Source organism: Macaca fascicularis, chromosome 4 (genome assembly GCF_037993035.2).
Source record: "Macaca fascicularis isolate 582-1 chromosome 4, T2T-MFA8v1.1".
NCBI classification, from domain to species: Eukaryota; Metazoa; Chordata; class Mammalia; order Primates; family Cercopithecidae; genus Macaca; species Macaca fascicularis.
Window position 1 is genome coordinate 56,611,186 of NC_088378.1, and position 9,306 is coordinate 56,620,491.

General features: G+C 38.8%; 1 pseudogene; it reads right to left on the reverse strand.

Annotated features, from left to right (window-relative positions):
* Positions 1–7,285: 7,285 nt before the first annotated feature.
* On the reverse strand, positions 7,286–8,171 carry LOC141410240 (small ribosomal subunit protein uS2B-like; annotated as a pseudogene).
* Positions 8,172–9,306: the final 1,135 nt, after the last annotated feature.

Below are 9,306 nucleotides of genomic sequence, written 5' to 3' on the forward strand. Positions count from 1 at the left end.
CTTATACGAAAATTAATTCAAGATGGATTAGAGACTTAAATGTTAGACCTAACACCATAAAAATCGTAGAGGAAAACCTAGGTAGTACCATTCAGGACATAGGCATGGGCAAAGACTTCATGTCTAAAACACCAAAAGCAACGGCAGCAAAAGCCAAAATTGACAAATGGGATCTCATTAAACTAAAGAACTTCTGCACAGCAAAAGAAACTACCATCAGAGTGAACAGGCAACCTACAGAATGGGAGAAAATTTTTGCAGTCTACTCATCTGACAAAGGGCTAATATCCAGAACCTACAAAGAACTCAAACAAATTTACAAGAAAAAAACAAACAACCCCATCAAAAAGTGGGCAAAGGATATGAACAGACATTTCTCAAAAGAAGACATTCATACAGCCAACAGGCACATGAAAAAATGCTCATCATCACTGGCCATCAGAGAAATGCAAATCAAAACCACAATGAGATACCATCTCACACCAGTTAGAATGGCAATCATTAAAAAGTCAGGAAACAACAGGTGCTGGAGAGGATGTGGAGAAATAGGAACACTTTTACACTGTTGGTGGGATTGTAAACTAGTTCAACCATTATGGAAAACAGTATGGCGATTCCTCAAGGATCTAGAACTAGATGTACCATATGACCCAGCCATCCCATTACTGGGTATATACCCAAAGGATTATAAATCATGCTGCTATAAAGACACATGCACACGTATGTTTATTGCAGCACTATTCACAATAGCAAAGACTTGGAATCAACCCAAATGTCCATCAGTGACAGACTGGATTAAGAAAATGTGGCACATATACACCATGGAATACTATGCAGCCATAAAAAAGGATGAGTTTGTGTCCTTTGTAGGGACATGGATGCAGCTGGAAACCATCATTCTCAGCAAACTATCACAAGAACAGAAAACCAAACACCGCATGTTCTCACTCATAGGTGGGAACTGAACAATGAGATCACTTGGACTCGGGAAGGGGAACATCACACACCGGGGCCTATCATGGGGAGGGGAGAGGGGGGAGGGATTGCATTGGGAGTTATACCTGATGTAAATGACGAGTTGATGGGTGCTGACGAGTTGATGGTTGCAGCACACCAACATGGCTCAAGTATACATATGTAACAAACCTGCACGTTATGCACATGTACCCTAGAACTCAAAGTATAATAATAAAAAAAAAAGGAAAAAAAAAAAAGAGAGAGAGAAAAAAAGAAAGAAAAGAAGGAAATGACAGGAAAAGAAAAGAAGAGAAGAGAAGAAAAGAAAGGCAACCTCCTGTTTCAGTTTCAATGTGTAAAGTGCTTGGGAGTCATCACTCTCATTCTCACAAGAGAAAAGCTGAACAAACAGAAAATCATTGACTTTTCTTAGATCTGTCAGAGAACTGAGGTCACAAGGCAAGCTACCTCCACAAAGCTAGAAAAACAAACAAATAAAATCACAGCCAAGTTCAGTTTACCAGGAGGGAGCAGAAGCTGGTGAGTAACTAACGGAAATATTAAATGGTAATTTTGACAAATTCCAGGACGCTGAGTGTTGTCTAGCTTAAGAGTTAAAAACTCCTGGGGTTCCAATCTTAGTGAAGCCCCACACTCTTTTGGGTTTTACCTCCAGGAATCGCACCATGCTCTCTGGTGAAGATCAGAGAAAAATCCCTTCCTGTTTCAGGAAGAAGGGGAAGGTAATCTTTTTGAAATATGCCCCTATTAAAAGTAGCCATCTTGAAATACACACAGAGTATTCACCAAAGTAGTTCTTTGAAACAACTTTACTATAGCCTTATCTGACCTGAGGAAATGACAATTAGACAAGTCTAGCCTCCACCTTCACCTCCACCTCCCACCTTTCTTGTATCACAAAGGAGAGAGAAAAAATGGCTAAGAAAGACTTCTGATGATCAAACACAAGGACTCAGGTCCACTAAAATGTTGAGATTTAATCATTATAGAACACTTCCCTGTCCCAGCATCTTAACACCACATCCACAGGACTCTATTATGGACAGTGGATTACAACTGAGAAAACTGTGAGACACAGACTCTGTTTAAGGAGTTCATAGGAAATCCAAAGACAACAGAGGAAAGAAATAAACAAGGGAACTAGAGGAAACAGAAGCCTCTGGCACCCATAGCCACAGCAAACATTAAACATGGTCAGCTCCTAGCCAGACTAACATATAACCTCACATTAAAAGCCTAGTTACCTCAGTTCCTCTTACCCAATACGTTATAGCTGCCTTTCATAAAAAAATTACAAGTCATAATAGATGGTAAGAAAAAAACATAATCTGAAAAGAAAAGGCAAGCATGAGAATCAGACTCAGATATGACATAGATTTTGAAATATCAAATAGGGAATTTAAATATAACTAATATGTGAAGGTCTCTAATGCAAAAAGTAGACAACCTGCAAGAACAGCTAGATGGATAATGTAAGCAGAGAGAAGGAAACTCATTCTATGAGGCCAATATTACCCAAATGCCAAAGCCAGGTAAATGGTTACAAGAAAGAAAAAAAAACCTGGGATATAGAAATCCTTAACAAAATGTTAGCAACTGAATCCAACATATACCTAAATGTTAAATGCAAAAGCTATAAAACTTTTAGATGATAACAGGAGAAAATCTAGAGAACCTTGGATTTGGTGATGGATTTTTAGGTAAAACATCGAAAGTACAATGCATAGAAGAAAAAATTGGTAAGTTGGATCTTATTAAAATTAAAAACTTCTACATTGTGAAAAGTGCTGTCATGAGGATGAGAAAACAAGTCATGGACTGGAAATAAAAATTAGCAAAACACATATTTGATAAAGGACTTGTATCCAAAATATACAAAAAATTTCTTAAAACTTAATAATAAGAAAACAAACAACCCAATTTAAAAATGAGCAAAAGATTTGAACAGACACCTCACTGAAGAAGACATACAGATAGAAAATAAGCATGTGAAAAGATGTTCAGATGACTTTTTAATAAGAAAATTACAAATTAAAATGAGATGTTACTACATGCTTATTAAAATGGCTAAAATCCCAAACACTGACAACATCAAATGCTGGCAAGGATGTAGAGCGCAGGAATTCTCATTCATTGCCAGTGGGATTGTATAAAGGCATGATCACTTTGGATGACAGTTTGGCAGTTTCTACAAAACCAAACATAGTCTTTCCATACAATCCAGCAATCTTCTAGATATTTACACAATTTAGCTGAAAACTTATGGCCACACAAAAATTTGCACAGATATGTGTATAGGAGCTTTACTAATAATTGCCAAAAACTGTAAACAGTAAAGATGTTCTTCAAAAGATAAATGGATAAACAAACTGTGGTATAACTGGACAAAGCATCATCATTTAATAATAAAAAGAAACAAGCTATCAAGCCACAAAAAGACATGGAGGAAACTTAAATGCATATTGCTATGGGAAGCCAGTCTGAAAGAAGGCTCCATATAGTATGAGTCTAACTATATGACATGTAGACAAGGCCAAATTATAAAGACAGTAAAAAGTTTAGTGGTCGTCATGGGTTCAGAGAAAGGGTGAAAGGGATAAATAGGTGAAACACTGGGGTTTTTAGGTCAATGAAACTATTCTGTATGATATTGTAATGGTGGACACATGACATTATTTGTCAAAAGCCATAGGCTGTACAATACAAAAAGTATGCCTTAATGTAAACTATGGATTTTAGTTAATAATAATGTATCAATATCAGTTCATTAACTATAACAAATGTACCGCAGTAATGCAAGATGTTACTAATATGGAAACCTGTGAGGGGGATGGTGTCATATGGGAACTATCTGTTCTATCTGCTCAAATTTTACTATAAATCTAAAACTGTTCTAAAATGGAAAACATATCCAAATAAGAAAGAAAAAGGAAGGAAGGAGGGAAGGAGGAAGAGAGATAGAAAAGAAGGGAGAAAAGGTAGAGAGGGAGAAACAAGCATTACAGATACAAAGAAAGTTCCCAAAGTCCATCCCTTCTTCTTCCCTCCCTCCCAAGAGGGATATTGTCCCTAAAATGTCCTAAAATGGGGATTTTTTCCATGTATTATTTTACATGTGTAACACACACATCTTTACAAACAATACATCACATTATTTTGGTAATACGCGTTTCCTACTTTATGTTTTTTTGCTAATGACTTACTACTTGCTGTTTATTTTAGACTATGGAAATGATGTTAGATAATTTTATATATATGACATATTGAACATATTCATTATTTTCAACTACATTAAAAATAATTTACATGCAAGATGAAATCAATTAATTTTAGGTGAGCAATCTGATGAGTTTTGATAAGTGTATGCAGTTGTATGACAATCACAATAATCTTGACATAGAACATATCCATTGACCCTAAAAATCCCCTTGCAACCTCTTTACAGTCACCTCCCTCCACCATCACCTAGCTTTTGGCAATCAGTGACATACTTTCTGTAATTATATTAATTTTGTTTTTTGCATTATTGGAATTTGTCATTTGACATTGGCACACATTCTTAAATAAATGTAGTTGTTATACGTCTTTTTTTTTTTTTTTTTTTTTTTTTTTTTTTTTTTGAGACGGAGTCTTGCTCTGTCACCCAGGCTGGAGTGCAGTGGCCGGATCTCAGCTCACTGCAAGCTCCGCCTCCCGGGTTCACGCCATTCTCCCGCCTCAGCCTCCCGGGTTCACGCCATTCTCCCGCCTCAGCCTCCCGAGTAGCTGGGACTACAGGCGCCCGCCACCTCGCCCGGCTAAGTTTTTGTATTTTTAGTAGAGACGGGGTTTCACTGTGTTACCCAGGATGGTGTCGATCTCCTGACCTCGTGATCCGCCCGTCTCGGCCTCCCAAAGTGCTGGGATTACAGGCTTGAGCCACCGCGCCCGGCCTATACGTCATTTTTAATATGCATTTCTCACTTTATGTTTTTTTGCTAATGACTTATTACTTGCCATTAATTTTAGACCATGGGAATGATGTTAGACAAATGGCAGATTCGAGAAATTGTCTTATTTGAGTTCAAAATGGGTCGTAAGGCAGCAGAGACAACTCACAACATCAACAACGCCTTTGGCCCAGGAACTGCTAATGAATTTCCAGTGCAGTGGTGATTCAAAAAGTTTTGCAGAGGAGACGAGAGCCTTGAAGATGAGGAACATAATGGCCGGCCATCGAAAGTTGACAATGACCAGTTGAAAGCAATCATTGAAGCTGATCCTCTTACAACTACATGAGAAGTTGCCAATGAACTCAATGTTGACCATTTATGGTCGTTCACCATTTGAAGCAAACTGAAAAGGTGGAAAAGCTTAATAAGCAGGTGCCTCATGGGCTGATAGAAAATTTTAAAAATTGTCATTTTGAAGCATTGTCTTTTGTTCTACACAACAACAATGAACCATTTCTCAATTAAATTGTGATGTACAATGAAAGTGGATTTTGTATGACAACCAGTGATGACCAGCTCAGTGGATGAACTGAGAAGCTCCAAAGCACTTCCCAAAGCCAAGCTTGCACCAAAAAAAGGTCATGGTCACTGTTTGGTGGTCTGCTGCTGGTCTGATCCACTACAGCTTTCTGAATCCCAGTGAAATGATTACATTGGAGAAGTATACTCAGAAAATTGATGAGATGTACCAAAAAGGGCAATGCCTGCAGGTCACATTGGTCAACAGAAAGGACCTGATCCTTCTCCACAACAACACCTGACTGCACATTGCACAACCTATGCTTCAAAAGTTGAATGAATTGGACTACAAAGTTTTGCCTCATCTGCCGTATTCACCTGACTTCTCACCAACCAACTACCACTTCTTCAAGCATCTTGACCACTTTTTGCAAGGAAAATGCTTCTACAACCAACAGGATGCAAAAAATGCTTTCCAAGAGTCTGTCAAATCCTGAAGGAAGGATTTTTATGCTACAGGAATAAAAAAACTTATTTATCATTGGCAAAAATGTATTGATTGTAATTGTTCCTATTTTGATTAATAAAGATGTGTTTGAGCCTAGCTATAATGATTTAAAATTCATGGTCTGAAACCGCAATTATTTTTGCACCAACCTAGTTTTGCCTTTTTCAGAATTTTATGTAAGTGGAATTATACAGTCTATAGGCATTTGTTTCTGCTTTCTTTTACCTAGTGTAATACTTAAGACATTCATTTGTTTGTATCAGTAGTTTATTTCTTTTTGTTTCTGAGTGGTACATCTTTGTACTGGTCCTCCACAAGTTATTTATTCCTTTACCTGTCGATGGACATTTGGCTTCTGTCCAGTTATGGGCTATTAAGAGTAAAGCTGCTATGAAGATTATGTACAAGCCTTTGTACGGGCACATGCTTTCATTTCTCTTAGGCAATACCTAAGATTGAAATGGCAGCATGGAAGAACAGGTTTATTATTATTAATTTTTTTGATGGTGTTTTTCTCTTGTTTCCCAGGCTAGAGTGCAATGGCATGATCTCAGCTCACTGCAACCTCCCTCTCCTGGGTTCAAGCGATTCTCCTATCTCAGCCTCCCTAGTAGCTGGGATTACAGGCATGTGCCACCATGCCCAGTATTTTTAGTAGTGACGGGGTTTCACCATGTTGGTCAGTCTGGTCTCAAATTCCCGACCTCCAGTGATCCACCCACCTCAGCCTCCCAAATTGCTGGGATTACATGCATGAGCCACTGTGCCTGGCCAGTTTTATGTTTTTTTAAAAATTGATAGTTTTCCAGTGGTGTTCCAGGTTATGTTCCCACAGTGTATGATAATTCCAAGTGCTCTGCTTCCTCACCAACACTAGGTATGATTGGCCTTTTTAATTAGAACCATTTTTATGGGTGTGTAGTGACATCTCATTGTGGTTTTGATTTGCATTTCCTTTATAAACAGCAATGTTGAGCATCTATCTTATGTGCTTATTTTCCTTCTCTATGTCTTCTTTGATTAAGTTTCTGTTTAAATCTTTTGCCCATTTTTATTTGGGTTGTTTGTCTTATTATTGAGTTGTGTGGGTTATTTATATATTTCAGATACAAATTCTGTATCTGAAATATTTGAAAGTATTTTCTTAGTCTGTGGCTTTCCTTTTTATTTCCTTAAATTTCTTTTGAGGACCAAGAGTTTAATTTTGATGAAATCCAATTTTTTTATTTTATACTTTGTACTTTTGTGTCCTAATTATAAAAAACTCTTTTTTTTAAAGAACTGATGTTTATTTCAATTTTGGAAACAGCCTTATTTCCATTTTGCTTAGGAGCCTGTGGAAAATGGCTTAAGACCACTCAGTGGTTTTTCCTACCCATTCAGTGGCCCAAGAATAGGAGCTGTAGACCAGTCTTCCATGGCAGGCTGAGTGCTTCAGTCTTCAGTAGGGACCTGCTGAACAGACACAGGGGGCACCTGTGACCTGCACACCTTCAGTGCAGGCTGCAACCTCAGGCTGAGTAGCAGTGCGCTCAGGAGCCAGGGCAGTCCCTTCACCCTGAAATTCCTCCTTAGCTTCAGCTTTTTTAGCAGCAGCATGCTCTTTCTTTTCAATCTCTTTGGGATCTCTGTAGATGTAGAGATCAGGCATGACCTCCTATGGGTGTTCACAGAAGATGGTGCCACACATGTGCAGAACTTCCCAGGCTGGCATCTACCACATCAGACCCACTGAATGAGTGCCTTTTTGTTGCAGGGCAACAACAAGGCAGACCCCAGAATTACAGTAATGTCCGCAGCACAGAGAAGAATCTATGTGACCCAAAGCAATGGTGGGCAGGTTAGCATAAGCATCTTTGTGAGAGCCTGGTGGTCAGCCCTGAGATCAGTAATTGCCAAAAGCCATGGCTCCCAGAAGGCTGCCTGGAGCTGGTTAGTGAAAATTTCAAGAGTGAAACAGCCAGCAATAAGAGTGACTCCAGTGGCAGCAGCAAACTTCAGCACAGCCCACTAACCAGTATTCTGGAGGGCGTAACACTGACATCAGCAGGGTTTTCAAGGGCAACCGTGGCGCGAGCTGCCAGAAGAAGCTTCTCTCAGGTCCTCTTCAGATTTAGGAAGCAGATGCTGTCACTTTTCCTTTTATAGGTGGACTGTTCCATTTGGAAGTCAAAGTTGATGCCACCTAATTGGGTCCATGCTGCAAGAAACTTGAGGATATCCTCCTCCTTCATTTGCAGGATATCAAGGGCTTCAGATATTGTGAAAGTTCCCCTTTAAGTTACAATGGAATCCAGAACAATGCCATATGGACCCTCCTCTGGGTAGTCCAGAAAGTCTAATTATGAAAACTTTATCTAACTTGTGACTGCTTGAATTTTCCCTTATGTCTTCTAGAAGTTTTATGCTGTTGACTCTTACCTTAAGGTCTTTATCTATTTTGAATCAATTTTTCTTTATGGAGTGAGGTAAGAAGCAAGGGTAACTTTTTAGCATATAAATATCCAATTGTTCCAGCACCAATTGTTGAAACAATTATCCTTTCCCCCATTTAATTCCCTCGGTATCTTTGTCAAGAATCAATTGACAACGATTGCTAACAGATTTCCAGAAAGAAGTGAGAAGCACAGCAGCCTACTAAGCAAAACAATCGTTTTACTAAAAAAGAAGTTAAAGAAAATAGTTTTTTTAAGTTTCTGCACATTGTTCTGAGGTCATACAGCAAAACGAAGAAACATTTATTCCAGAAAATTTACTAAATCCTTCGTAACAGCATAGTCTGTGTTGATAAAAGAAAAGCTTTAGCCAAATTAAATTTAAAGGAGTTTAATTGAGCAATGAACGATTCTCAAATTGGGCAGCCCCCAGAATTACAGCAAATTCACAGAGACTCCAGCACAGTCATGTAGTGGAAGAAGATTTATAGACAAAAAGGGGGAAGTAATGTACAGAAATTGGAAGCGAGGTACAGACTGGCTGGGTTGGTTCCAAGTTGGCATTTGCCTTATTTGAACACAGCTTGAACACTCAGCAGTGTATAAATGGTCGAAGTACAGCCACTGGGATTGGCCAAGACTCAGTTATTGTTCCAAGTGCATTCTTCTAAGTTAGGTTTTCTATCTTGTCTGCCTATTAAACTAGGTTGTAGTTTGTTCACAAGGACTCAAATACAGAAGTACAGAGTTCTTCTCAGGCCATATTTAATTCCCTTTAACAGTGTCCTCTGAACCTTGACTGCTTCCTCCCTCCCCACCTCCAAGCTCTGTCTTATAGAAACACTGCTCTGGGGGCTCAACTTCAGGCAGTGAAGCTCAAGAATATGATACAGGGATCCCTCTCCCTCCTGTGTCCCAGAATAGGGCTACAGCT